At 42.8% G+C, this 15000-nt stretch overlaps 1 protein-coding gene across 1 annotated transcript in view; it reads right to left on the bottom strand.

Annotated features, from left to right (window-relative positions):
• Nucleotides 1-3680, bottom strand: part of LOC306943326 (neuropilin-1a-like) — a 160892-nt gene extending 157212 nt beyond the window's left edge. Inside the window, exon 1 of the mRNA XM_079529583.1 lies at nt 3649-3680. The gene's annotated coding sequence lies outside the window, so the exon portion shown is untranslated. The remainder of the gene's footprint in view (nt 1-3648) is intronic.
• Between the last annotated feature and the right edge of the window lie 11320 nt (nt 3681-15000).

The raw sequence follows: 15000 nt of genomic DNA, 5'->3' as shown, positions 1-15000 counted from the left end.
TCTTAACTACAATTAATTGTATTCAAATGTCCTTTTGTAATGTGTTTCTTAATGCTCTGTGTCGTAATGTCTTAATGTTTCATGTAAAGCACTTTAAATTGCTTTGTTGTAATGTGATGTGTAAACTTGCCTTGCCTTGGATAATCCACTACAGCGGTATGGACATATTGCATATTGGTATGCTTACTGTATAGGCCTTATGTCTCAAATGAAGACTTCATAGAGTGCATATTTATTATTTTATATCCTGAGATCATCAAAAAACAAAAGTTGTTCTTTGCAGTGTGACCCAGTTCGCCATTTTCATCATTTTTCATCAGGGCGACATTGTAATTACACCACATGTTGTGCTCTATGGACCCCTTGCATTCAATTTCAGTCATTAAGAGCCTTTGGTAACATTATAATGTACAGTCATTATGGCGGGCATCATGAAACACAGGCATGTAATGAATGAGACCATTTTTCCATTAGCGAGTCCTTTTGTTTAAGTAATTGAGTTTAATGACGTGAAGACCCCTCATACCTCACACACAGACCTCTGAATGATGACACAATATTGAATCTCTATGCATGAACAGGAGAAGGAAAAACAGTTTGTTTCCTTTTGAACTGATTCAGCCAAACAACAAGTGGCATACTGTACATATTCTTTCTTTCTTTCTTTGTCGTTCCTTCCTTCCTTCCAAGGGCTTAATTTCACTCACATATACAGTATACTGATCAATTAAAAACTGATATGTTACATTGTAAAAGTTATATATAATCTTATAATATGTATAATATATGATAAAATCTTTGGTTGATAAAATAAACATTGTTGCAGTTGCCTCAGTCATAATTTGCATGAACACATTGAACGCTGAGGACTTAACGTTTTTCCATGAAATCCCATGGCACCAGGAACGCCTTTTACGTGTTTTTGGGCTTAGTATTAATTCATAACAGTCTTGCTAATATTTGAAATGAAATGAAATGAAATGAAATGAAATGAAATGATTACTATATTTACCCAGGGTATCTGGGCTAAGCTCAAGAACTTGTTTCCAGCCAAGCCCTGCTCATAGAACATTTCATCGTAGTGGTTCAATGCCTTGTTCAAGGGCACTTCAGCGGTGGTAATTTTAACGTGTCAGACCGCTGATTCGAACTGGCGACCTTCCGGTATCAAGACCGCTCCGCAATCCGTTCGGCCACCGCTGCCACTACCGTAAAGCGGGGCGCCCGGTTGCTAGGCAACGTTCAGCTCACTGTGTTTTGCCCTCCCAAAGATGGCGGCCCACACAATGCTGGGGCCGCTGATCTTTATAGCCGCTTTTCTCTGAATTACGGCTCAGATTGAGCTGGATTGACTTAGTGGCTCAATACTAAATCGTTGTTACCGCACAGTTAAAATATGAATGCTTCTGAAGACACTGACGATGATCACATTAGCTATAGCCTATTCTCGCTAAGTGTTTTTGGGGAACCGGAAACGGTCTTGTTTTCAAAGTGAAATAGAGCGCTGTCTATGGTGGCGGTAGCCGACAGCTCCGAGGGTTTTAGTGGCGGGCAATGAGGTAATCTGTGACTGTTTGTGGATGCATGATCACTTTTCCTTTTGTGAACGAAGTAACGATTGCCTTCATTTTCTTTTTGATTGTCTGCAAGTTCTGTTTCCTGCATTGTTCTCAACAGTAAAACCAACAAAGATGCACAACACAGACGTCTAGGCTATTCCCCACATATTTACCAGTGAGCACCATGCACAAGCCGTCATCAATCACAATTCTGAAGCTCTTTGGCCGAGCAGTCTGTCTTGAGCGCCTGCGTTCCCTACGCTCGCCGTGCAATCTGTTAACTTACATAACCTTTTCCCCTATCCCTGGGAGGCTGGCGAGGTTGGCTGAGATAGTATCAACGAGCAGGTCAAGAGAATTGCGCTGACTAATTCATAAGGTTGTTTGTGAGGACGAGCCACTCGCCTGGAGTCATTAGTCGCTTGTCGGCTCCTGAAGCTCACGCAGCCATGAGAGTTAAGCAGTGCTGTGTATCACGACGGGGGCTTTCACCAAACAAGACCTCTCCTGTACTCTGCTGGCATTGGAATCACATGGGAGGCATACCAACGGGTGCCTTGGAACCACACAAGCCCCCTTTTGAATGTGCCACAGTGTCTTCAAAAGCTTTGATGATATGGATGAGGTTAGAGATGACGCGTCTTGTACAAACCTAGGCCCTCGGATTCCCTGTTTATCTTGGCTACTGACTCGAGCAGAAAAGGGTTAGCTCACATGTGATACCATAGGAATCGTAGGAAAAGGTCAATTCTGATTTCTGACCCACCCAATTCTGGCCTACCAGGTCAGGTGAAAATATTCTTCTCTCAAAATCAAGCTGTTTATAAAGTTATTTCAGTCTTCTGCTCTCAGTACTGGTGGGGGGTGACATAAGATATGACCCCAAGATCTCAAAAGCCTTAATATTAAATCTAATTTGGTTTCTCTAACAAACCAAAGTTGTCTCCCAAGCTCTATATTCATTCAATCGCTTTGATAACAATTTCTTGGAAGAGCTCATTTGAAAGTTGATCTTAAATAAGTCTAAGCACTGTAAGCTCTAAGATCTTGGACGGAGGGGTCGTCTCAGCACACAGACGTCAGACGTCCTGTAAGATCCAGGATGAATTCAAGCTCCATTCTCTAGAGCGATTCTTCGAAAGCAGGAAGCGCACATTTGGCATGTGGTCCCATGGAGTGTCAGTGTGTCAGTGCTCTATGATCTAATGTGGTTGTCCCAAACTCTTCACAAACTCTTCTGACTGTCTGACATGACCCAACTCTCATGCATGTTTGAATTCTTATGACTTTCACTCATTTCACTACATTTCAAAGACAAACGTTGTACTTTTGACACCACTACATTTCTACGAAGTACATTATGGAATGAATCACTTAAGCCCCATTTCAAATAATGTGAAAATAGCAGATCTCCAGTAGGCCTCACATGCGTTGTGAGCTTGTATAAATTGCAATATTGATCATGCAACACAAAATAAAATACAAAGTTCAGCCAAGCAAGCGCCGACTTGGCATGCTCATACAGTACGATCAACCCGATTCCTTTTTTCCCATTATTTTCAATTTTACTGTAAGCACAGCCAAAAATGCAATGTCAGGACTTCCAATGTAATGGGTCCTTATGGGACTATAACACAGAGAATGTACAAATGCTATACCAAATTGACCCTTTCGGACGGTTCCATTTCTATACTCAAAGAGTAAAATTATCACTGAGAATTTAAGAGGGTACTAGATTGTGGTCAAATAGGTGTTAGTGGCCTAATGCACTCGCCCTTAACTTCTTGTCCAGGGACTACCGGACCTTTACGGGTCTGTAACACTGAAGGTATTTTGTACGCCCTCAGAGTTAAACTAACACTGCAGATTTTACAGTGTAGTTTCGGGTCCCAGTCAGAGATAACCCTTTATACACACCCAGAGTTACCTCAGTAACAAGGGTCTACTGTATTTGGACCGCTGGTGAGCCACAGACCCGATGTTGAAAACCAGTGGCCTGTTGTATGTCAAAGTGGGTGTCCTTGACATTAGAAACTATCCTCACACATCCATGTTTCCCATGTGTCATGTTTTAAACACATATACTCACATTAGACGGATCCGGGGGGGGGAGTTTCCCACGGGCCGTTCACAAGGAGCTGCTGTCACTGGGGTCTGATTTACTCCATCCTCATTGTTGCTATGGCCAAATGCTCCACATCCAACACTTCCTGTGTTTGCCTTCTTGAGACAGGAAGCAGCGCAGGGCTCACCCCCACCAGAGATGAAAGAGTTTGCATTCGTCCCTTATCAAGTCCTGGGCGAGAAGCGAGGGACTGCTGCCGGAGGCGGGCGCTGTGTGGTCCTAGGTGGCGGAGAGGCAAAATATTTATGTAAGCGATATTTAACAAAGAAATCTGTGTGTGTGTGTGTGTGCGCGCGCGTGTGTGTGTGTGTGTGTGTGTGTGTGTGTGTGTGTGTGTGTATGTGTATGTGTATGTGTATGTGTATGTGTATGTGTATGTGTATGTGTATGTGTGTGTGTGCGCGCGCGTGCGTGTGTGTGTGTGCCTGTGTGCACATGTGTGGAATAGAATACTTTGTCATTGTACAGCAGTGCAAAAAGTATATAGGGTGCGACTCGGTGAGTGATGCTTTCAACAAGCTAAAATATATGGAAATAGCAATGGAGGAACTGGCTTCACGGAGTGGTGCCTGGGGAAATCAGATAAACAGTCAATTGTTTGTCCTTATGGGTCAATTTTTAAACGCTCCGAGTTAGTCACATGAACCCTATAGCTCCCTGTTCTGGGAGCAGACATTCGCCCGAAAAATATCTCTACAAAACCTACAAGATCTGCTGTATTTGGGAAAGAGATTTGGTGTAGTCTGGAAAAAGGAGGGGCCCAGGACCTGAATGGAAACAAGACCGCAAGGACTATTTTCGGTGATATTTGTGTTTGACTGTACTCTGTACTGTTTACATGTCTGCCAATAAAGTATTCAATCAATCAATCAAACCCTAGTATAGACCCTGATCAACTACGTATGTTTTTTTAATGCAGATAATGATTCATTTTACCTTGTCGACAGATGAAATCAATCTAACAAATAAACAGAGTAAAACGAAAAAAAATACAAGGCAAACAATCACACTAACACAGGAAAAAACGAAAAAGAAACAAGGAAGAGATCAATCTTCATATGACCACCGCGCTCTGACTGTAGGTGCGCCACCCGTTCAAAACATATAAAAATCAAGGAGATGGGTCGCACACACCAAGACTGTGGTTCAAAAGTTTTATTTCAAACCATAAGGACAAACGTTTCGGCTACACTGATGAAGGCTGGATAGCCGAAACGTTTGAACCACAGTCTTGGTGTGTGCGACGCTGGAAGGAAGAGAAAATATCACTCACAGCCACTAATAACAGCACAGAATGTAAAATACACAACTAATACCGTCATGAACTGTTCATAATCCTTCTCTATCCCCCCTCAGACCTTCCGACAGTCTCAAAACTGGACCCCGTGCCGTATCAAACAACCCTCTCCTTTCCAACATTTTTTAATCCAAGCCTCTCCAAATAGAGGGTCTGACCCAGGTCTCTCAACCACATTTCAAACTAGAAAAAGTGCTTCTTAGAGCACAGGTCTCTGCCAGGTCAGGTAGGTTATTGCGGGCCATCAATTATCAGAATTCGCCAATCAGGATGGAAAATGAAAAATCGGACTTGATCACATCACATATATAGTCTACTGTGAACCAATTTGCATTATGTATGGATAATATCTGTAGGAGTAATATAAAAAACTGTTTTGCCAAAATCAGCCTCCTGGGGGCCAATGGTGCCGGAGATTAGCCGCTTGCAGAAAGACGCACGCACGCACGCACAGCCACACACACACACACACACACACACACACACACACACACACACACACACACACACACACACACACACACACACACACACACACACACACACACACACACACACACACACACACACACACACACACACACTATATAAACAATTTGAATAACCGTATTATCAACCATTATTTCAACGTGTGTGTCTTTATGGTGGATCTCTTTGTATCGATGATCCCGTAATAAAAAGAAGCAAATGCAATACTTTACTTTTGAGTAACAAATACTAATAATATGTTACTGATCTTGTTCTGGTTCTCAACCTTTTTGGCCTTTGAGCCTTACAAAGAGAAAATGATTCATTCTGGTGACCTCTTGATGTAAGCTTATGGTCGGAACAGTGAACTGTGAAGCCCAGAGGCAGAACATGGTCCTTATTAGAGAAAGAAGAGGAGGTAAATGTCAGTTCTCGGTTACAATGGCTCTTTACTTTCTATAAATCATCCAATCAACCCCCGAAAATCAATTTGTGACCCCTTGACCTTTTGAAATGAACCCCTTGATGTGTTTAGAGTAGACCTACAGTAGTTCTGGTTTTCTTCAGGGGATGTTCTTACAATTAATAGTTGAATTAATCGTTAAACCGTTTTATCTTCTGTGTGCGAGTTTGCATGACGCAGTGACCCCAAGGGAAATGTTTTGCAGTGTGAACTTGCATAGGGTGTTAAAGATTAGCTTGATTGAATTATAACTTACTGTATAGCCTACCGTACATGTTTCATATCCCCTTACTACTGGTATCCTCTCACCTCTTAACCACTTTAAACCTTCTATATTAATAAAACTGACACAATTGTATTCCCTCTCCTCCAAATCCCTTCGTCAAAAATATCCAATCTACAATCACACCACGGTGCATTGCAATGCATTGCAAGCTTGTAGATCTTCTATTTTTAGCAAATCTCCCCAGAATATGGATGCTGGGGTTTAGGTTAAAATGAGAGACAGATAGTGGGGGAGGGGGAGAGAGAGAGAGAGAGAGAGAGAGAGAGAGAGAGAGAGAGAGAGAGAGAGAGAGAGAATGCAAGGGGGTGACATGCAGAAAAGCCTCGGTCTGATTTGAACGCAGACCAGCTATGGACTTTAGCCTAATATACGCTCTAAAAGGTGAGCCACTGGGGCACACCAAATAAACCACGTTTTATAATATTATTACTGTATGAAATTGTTATTTCATTAAATTCATTTTAAATGATAATTTCTCATTCGTAAATACATGGTTCCTGCCTGCCACTAATGATATATATTTTTTTTAAATCACTTTTAAACCACTGTCACTACGTCAAGGACACATTTTATAATGCTTTTGTGATGAGACGGGAATGATGAGAAAGTACCATAAAATTATACAATTAGTACAACTCCATAAGGGCTTCTACTGGGGTTTGACTCATTTAAGAGCGAGCTATTGTATTCCCATTTGGCAGTACTATATGGAGGCCAGTAGGAACTTGGTATTCCTATGGAGGAACGAATGCCAACAGAGCTGTTATACACTATATACTGCAATAAATCAAATCTGATAAAAGACACAATTGCTCAGGCGTGAATCGTACACCAAGACCTTTTTCTGCGGCACGTCGTGGATCTAAATATCTCTAGTATGCATCTATCTATCTCTATCTATCCATTTCCTGACACCCTCCGTGGGTCTGATACAGCTTTAACAACCCTTCTGCCGGGAGTCTTAAGGCAGTAATTAAAGTCGACAGTAGGTGGTTCAGCATGAGGGAAAGGGATTAGGATCCCTGCTTTTGGATCTCAAACTGAGCAGACAATATGGTCCAACCCCGGAGCCCCAGGGCTTCTGGGACCTGCGCCAATGCCTGATAGATCCATCAATATGACACGTTTAGTCAGTGTTGATTGCTCTCTGGAGCAGCTCTCCTGTTAAGTTTTGATGTGGGAATCAATCCGTGCAAATTTCCTCAACTCTGGAACTCACTTTTTTTTCTCCCCCACCCCGCCTTTATTTACGTGGGTCCTGATGAGAAGTCGATGGGCAGGCACTTCGTTTAGACGCTCCTGAAAGGTGCTCTATAAACATGAGCTACTAATGGAGTTCAAATCATGGTATATTTCTTTCTAATATTGTAACAGAGACATGGATTAAAACATGTCTCTTTTGGTCTAATGTTTGTAAAGGTTGTATTTATAGAAAGCTGACAGATGTGGATCAGACACATGCCGACTATAAGGAGGACTTAATTAGAATGGTTTGTTTAATAGCATAAGCAGGTGCATAGGGTCAGTGGGGTTTAAAATTCAGTTTACTAGTATGAACTATGAATAAATGCTGCTGAATTTCAATGTAACATAATCAAATAAAGGCTATGATGAGAGGTTAATTAAAAATGAACCCATTAACACAGTACTGTTACAAAGTGACAAGTGATCATGTACCTTGATATGAATGTATCATAAGAAGTTATTGGTTGCCAATTTGAAAGCCTGCATAGTGCATACATACTAGATCTAGATAGTAGATACCCAGTATTTTAGAGTAAGCCAATTGTTTTATCACCCTCAATGCATACACAGTAGCAAACAATACATTAGAATAGAAATGACTATTTGATGACAGCAGACCTGAGTCATATACAGCCTATACGACTCCGGTCTGGTATGGATGGACACTAGTATGGGAACAGAGAGATATGGTCGTCACACAGACCGTTTCACGGCTCAAAACTAGCCAGTCACCATTTCCTGTTCTACAATAGCATGAGATAACATTGTCACCCACCAGCGTGAGTGCTTCCTACTCGAAGGCTGCCTTGAAACCGTTAAGTGTTTTTCCTCGCTATAATTATCACTTCAGACGGAGGCAGCGTGGATGAACGACAGCTTTTCAAGGTCCTATGTCAACTTGCCTGCGGTTAACAACATAACAGCCTAAACAAAGGAGGTATATAGTGGGTGAAAGCCTAGCAAATATACACAAGCTCTCCTGAGACCGATGCATTCACAGAACCAGGCTTCGATTTGTTAGGGGGGTGGAGGGACTCCAGGCCTCTGTTTTTGATACCCCCCACTGGGTCATTGTTGTTGCATGGTGGGGGTATGTTTTATAACTGCTTCTGGTCAGACTCAATTTATTACATGCATTTCCTTGTGGGAAATGTAGACAGTCTACTGCTTGTAATAATAACCAATATTTTGGTCAAATGTGTCTTGTTTTTAATTCAAAATGAGCCAAAATAGCAGAACATTTAGAAGAAGTATAGTACCGAATTATCAGCTTCAATTTTATAATGTTTCAGTTACAATTGTGTCTGTTCAGCGCGTCGTCTCATCACTTCCAGTTTAACATGTTCATCCTGTATCCTGGTTCTCTCCTGATTAGATCAAATTGGTATCCTGACCTGAAAATAAATGTTCTGTTTACTAAAGAGCTGGAGAGACTCCTGTAACTGAACAAACACCCCATTACCTATAGCAATGATTACTATCAGAATATAGTCTATAGAGCAATGTAATACTTATTTATAAGCAGTCACCTTCATGACTTCATGACAAAAAATGTCCCGGTCTAAATAAAGAAACTGTCTAAAAAGTAAAAAAACATAATATTTAACCACTTTAAACCATATATACTCAGTTGAACCTGGTCTCCCAGGGATCTATCCTTGGCCCACTTCTTTAATTCATTAGGTTATGCCAAAACATCATAAAACAAACAAACAAACAAACAAACATAAAAGCTAACACTAACTGAAACTGCTGATGATAAATGCAGGCTAGAAGTTCAAAAACCAAACACAGACATAACCAGAGCAAATGTTTACTGCTTTGTCTATATGTAAATGTATTTTTGTTTGATGGTGCTCTGTGAATGTGTCATCTGAACTATTGCTCTGATAATTGTGTCCTTGAATGTTTTATGCCTTCAGCACATGGGAGTTCGAAAAAAATCAAGCGATTTGAATTTCAATCATATTAACGCCAACTCTCTCCTTGACACAGAGCTCACACCACCCCCATCTCTCTCTCTCTCTCTCTCTCTCTCCATCCCCATCCCTCCAACAGCCGAACAGGTCCACATGTTCGCTAGCGTCTCTCCAGAAAACACTCTCGCGGAGAGAACACATTTTCACAGCAGAGACATACTCTCCATCTGCACTGCAGCAGCGACCGGGCGGCCAGCACCTCGTCTGGTCTTCCCAGGAACATCGGCACAGACGGCTGATTGTGAAAGATGATGCACTCGCACTCCGCTAACAGGTTCACACAAGCCCACATGCTTAAGCCACCCAGGGCTAATTCAATTCCGCCGCCATTCCAAGGGTAATAGAGTGTGCCGGTAGCTCCTTGCATTTTAGTGCGAGTTAAGCGGGGGGCTGAGGGGTTCCTGGGCTTGAGTCTGCCACCAAAGTGCTGAAAAAGCAGTTTGGGGAGGTTTTGGAGCAATCCTTCTAGTTGTTTACAATGTTGAGGTGGTCCAGTCAATCCAGTCTTAATGTAGCAGTACGGCACAAGGTGTTGCAGTCCTGAGGCAGTACTTTTTAACTTTTATACACGCAATATCCATATATGAGTGTTAATCAAACTCTATTAAGCGTGAACATGGACTTAACATGGACTTAACATGGACTAACACAGGAATTTCACTGTGTACGTACAGTAAAGCAGCAACTAATGAGCTTAATGTGTAAAATCTAATCATGTGGATCTTGGGATCCACATCGGTGTGGTTCAATGTGGATCTCAGACTTGGTAAATGGTGCATTTATATAGCGCCTTTATCCAAGGCGCTTTACATAGATTGTGCATTACATTCACCCATTCATACACACATTCATACACCGATGGCAGCGGAAACCATGCAAGGTACCAACTAGCACATCGGGAGCAATTAGGGGTTCAGTGTCTTGCTCAAGGACACTTCGACAGTAACTCTGGGGGAGCCCGGGTTCGAACTGGGAACCTTGCGGTTTCCATCCAGGCACTCTACCCCTGAGCCACCGCCACCGACTTGGCTCCAGTGTGGATGTCAGACTTCATGTGGCCAGCCTGTGAACAGTGGAGGTACTAGGCTACTACCGGCAGTGGGTACAAGAAATGTGGTGTTGATCGGTCCAGTGGTTTGCGAGATTAGCACTGACAAACAAACTGACACAAAATCCAACCCCCACCATCTTCCAGTATCCTACCATAAATGCACCATCTGTGTCTGACAGATATAGAAATCTCCATACATGAGCATAAACAGACATGACATGTATACATGTATACAACGGCTATTGCATAACGTGGTTGGTTCCAATATGCATCGTTCCTGATGCATATTAGGTCTAGAAACAAATGTATGGAGGTGGTTCCATAGACCACTGGCAATGTGCAGACATTTGTCTGATCGGTCCAGCGGTTTGTGAGATTAGCTCCAGAAATGCACACAAACACATACGGGCAGAATTATGTTCTCCTCCCTTGCCTTCAGCTGGGAAGGAATTAACTATTCATGTTGACATCTTGTGTCACACACATGTAACCTGCAGAGCACACCTTTATCATTTCATTACAATTTGCAAACACTCACTCACTCACTCACTCACTCACTAGTCACTCACTCACTCACTCACTCACTCACTCACTCACTAGTCACTCACTCACTCACTCACTCACTCACTCACTCACTCACTCACTCTCCATTCCCTGTGCTTAAGGCCTCTTCCACGTAAAATCCCACCAAAAACAGATGAACAGGTTGTTGTTGCTGCAATGACACTCCAGTGGAGAGGACCGAGCTGAAATTGCAAAAAAGCAATCTAGTGTGAAGGCCTGTAATAGGCCCTGAGTGGACATCAAGCCTCCACCACAGCGCTAATCATCTCTCTGCTCTCATGAACACAAACAGGCAGCAGCCGTGCATTTCCAACAGAGAGCATCTGCCTACTAAGCGACTCACTCGCGTAAACACAGCATACATCTTTGGACACAACAGAGCCTTTCCCAACCTGCCATGAAATTGCCTTTTCTCAATAAAACAAAGCAAACGCAAGCGAGACAAATAATGATCTGATGGCGGTAGAGATATGAGCTAATGAAATGTACTAAGAGAGTATGTTATCTCTTATATCATAACGTTGCATCATTGCTAATGTCTTCAGGGATTTTTGTATTTTTCTATATGCATTCATTCATGCAGTGTCAATGTGGCTACGCATATTCATTATAATTCCTTCATTAGGATTTAAATTCTATTTTTTACAACACGATGATGAATACAGGGCTTTTGATGAGAAAGTACTCCACATTTTCTCACTCCTATACTAAATTATACAAATTGATGATTTTTGAACCAAGCGATAACTATGTTAAAACCCTCTCCGACGTATTCCCAGGGGCCTCTATAATGCCTGATGAGCATGGTCCTCATATCCGTCTGATATTTAAGCTCTGCGGAGGGGCTGCTTACTAGCTGTGAAAACCTCATAATAAACACATTTCAAAATCCCTCTCTGCCCATCACCGTCGCCTCCGTAGCGTCTGACTAGCGCTTTTCCTCACTCTGGTCTGATATTACAGCTCGACCTCGGGGTGGCTAACTGGCTGTGAAAGCCCCGTCCCCCGTCCCCCGTCATAATGAGACCACGCCACGGCATTATGGCATTTAGCGCCCGGGATAAAACCTTCATTACTTTCAGAGGTTTCTGGGGGGATTTGAGCCGAGGATATGGATCCAGCTTATTAAATTCATTACTCCGTTGAATGACCGAAAGAACAAACACATCTGTCACGAGAAGAATCGAACAAAAATATGGCCCGTTATCCAATTTGAACGGCGGTGTGGGTAACGTGAGAGGACCTAAAGGGCGTGGGCGATGAGCTCCTGCTGTTCTGTGGGCCATAAATTTGAATTATTTCCAGGCGGGTGGTTTTAGAGTGCTATTTAGAGCACCAGCAGTCATATAGAATGCATGTGATGTCCAGCGTCCACCTGACTTAGACTTTGGCCCTGGCTGTTTATTTCACGTTGACAACATGAGCATGGTCGCATTTACTATGAAAACTTTCCGTCAATTTCCCGTCAGTCCGTCAGTCAATCCGTCACCCCACGGCTCCATATATGGTCACGCATCGTGACATCACGTCCAGTCACCCACGTCTCCATATATCATCACGCATCGTGACATCACGTCTCCATTATGATCATGCATATGTCAGTCTGACATCATCAAACCCAGCAATCTGCCGTCACCCAAGCGGATGCGTGCAAACGCCGATCTGCCCCAGCAGCGCCACCGTCAGAGTCTCATGGAGGACGCCGGCACGAGCCGGCGCAGCCTGAACAGAGAACACAATTGGCGCCACCGCCAAAGTCTCACGCACCAGCCACTTCTTGCCACGCCTCAGTAGAAGTTCTTAGCCGCCAAGCGGAATCTGCAACTTCAAGAGTGTGACTGCTGCCACCGCCGATGTCTCGGCCTCAAGCTCAACGCCTGCGGCGTCTGCGACGTCCAGCAACTCTACATCTGACCTCACTGACACCAGATTAATAGTTTAGGGTGTATACGTCTGTATACTTTCATTCATATTTGTTTGAGGTTGTCCTTATTGTGATCTCTTCTGTAGGCCTACTGTATCTACTGTACTGTGACTGTATCGGTATCGGTACGTAGTTCAGACAAGTCATTGGTCCGACAAATGACAACCCACCTCATCTCCTAACCTAACCATAATCGCAAGCATGGGAGCAGACGCTAGTCCGACATGCGGATGAATGTCGGACTAATGCCCTGTCTGAAAAGCATCCACCTCCCGTCTCGGGCACCTAGATTTCCCCCGCGGGGTAAGTTAGTTGTCTGTCTGTGTCTATTGTCTATGGATTTTACCATCTAATTTTCTACAGCTACTCTTTGCTTATAAATATTTCCCTATTTCTGACTCCGTAAAGCCTGATTTTACAGTACTACTTTGTGTGCCGGTGTCACACGCCCAAAATAACCAATGGACACAAGCTAGGCGAAACCTTCATACGATGGAGTATGAATTAAGAATAACAGAAGTAAAAGATGTTGCTTATTTGGACTCAATGACATGTCTTAAAACCATAGTCCGGAATATTGCATTTTAAGGCCAATATATTGGCCGATACTGACCGATTAATCGTGCATATAGTTCCAATGGATCCAATATAGAAACCTAAGTCACACAATCTCACACGTCTTACTACCACTAATACGACGCATCCCTACATATTCATTGAGCATACAGTATGAATGTAATATTTGTTTTACTGTAGCGTCCCTTCTTGATCCTATTATGAATAGAAAGAAAGAAATTACAGCCTCCCAATATCTCCAGCGAGCAGCATGGTAGAATATTGCTGTAACTGAAATAGGCCACAGAAGGCAACGTTGCAAAAAAAACAAAGTACGAGGTGGAGGGCCTATCATTTACAACCGGATTAGTCATTAGGATTAGTCACGACACATGCAGAGACCCCACACCACACCAGCAGTGAGCCATCCGGCTGTCATCATGTCAGCAACACAGAGGCTCAACCCAATCTGTTTAGGATATAAATCTAACACAGAAAAAGAGAACATTTTAAGGCGTATTCAGGTTATATCCAAGTAACAGATGAGAGAGATGGTTTTGATAAGAGAGAGCATGACAGGCAACACGCGTTACGAGCCATAATGGAAACCATGACATTGCAATTAGGTACGTACACATGGGGTACGTACCATGGGGTACGTACACATGGGGTACGTACCATGGGGTACGTACCGTACACATGGGGTACGTACCGTACCGTACACATGGGGTACGTACCGTACACATGGGGTACGTACCGTACACATGGGGTACGTACACATGGGGTACGTACCGTACACATGGGGTACGTACCGTACACATGGGGTACGTACCGTACATGCTAATTGACTAAACCACCAGGACACCCAGACAGGAACAGGATTTCTGGGATGCTGCCATTTGTATTTCTTTTTGGACTGAATCCATCCTTGTCAAAATGTGTTAAACACAAGAAATGCCCCCCCCCCCCCCCCAAAAAACGAAAATATACACACTACATTATCTTCCATGGTCTCAGACTCTATATTCACTATTGTAAAACTTGTGCGGTATATCAACAATTTCAAAAATGTATTAATAATAGTGGAAACAGCAGATAAGTTCAATGTGTCACAATGTGACCCGTTCTGAGCTTGTAGTTTGGCATGTTCATCGTATGGCAATAGGGCTTAAGAGGTTAAAGGGTATTGCAATAGTAAAAATGTGTAAGCCTACAGTAGGCAGATGTTGTGATGAAGATGAAGAGGAGTATGATTATATTTGTTGATAATATTGAATTTCTGTTATTTGGGGACCAGTCCCCAGGACTTTTGTGTTCTGCTTTTAGCCAAAATGTATGAATGACGTTATATATACGTTACAGCAATGTGGCTCCCTGCTGAGATCCAGCAGAACTGAAGTAAATTCTTCAATCGCTATGTAAATAAACCCCATAGTGAAAACGTTTTAAATATTACAACATTTCCATTCCTCCGTCTCTCGTCG

Source organism: Electrona antarctica (genome assembly GCF_951216825.1).
Source record: "Electrona antarctica genome assembly, chromosome: 19".
In the NCBI taxonomy this organism is placed as follows: Eukaryota; Metazoa; Chordata; class Actinopteri; order Myctophiformes; family Myctophidae; genus Electrona; species Electrona antarctica.
This window is presented reverse-complemented; position numbering and strand designations above follow the sequence as displayed.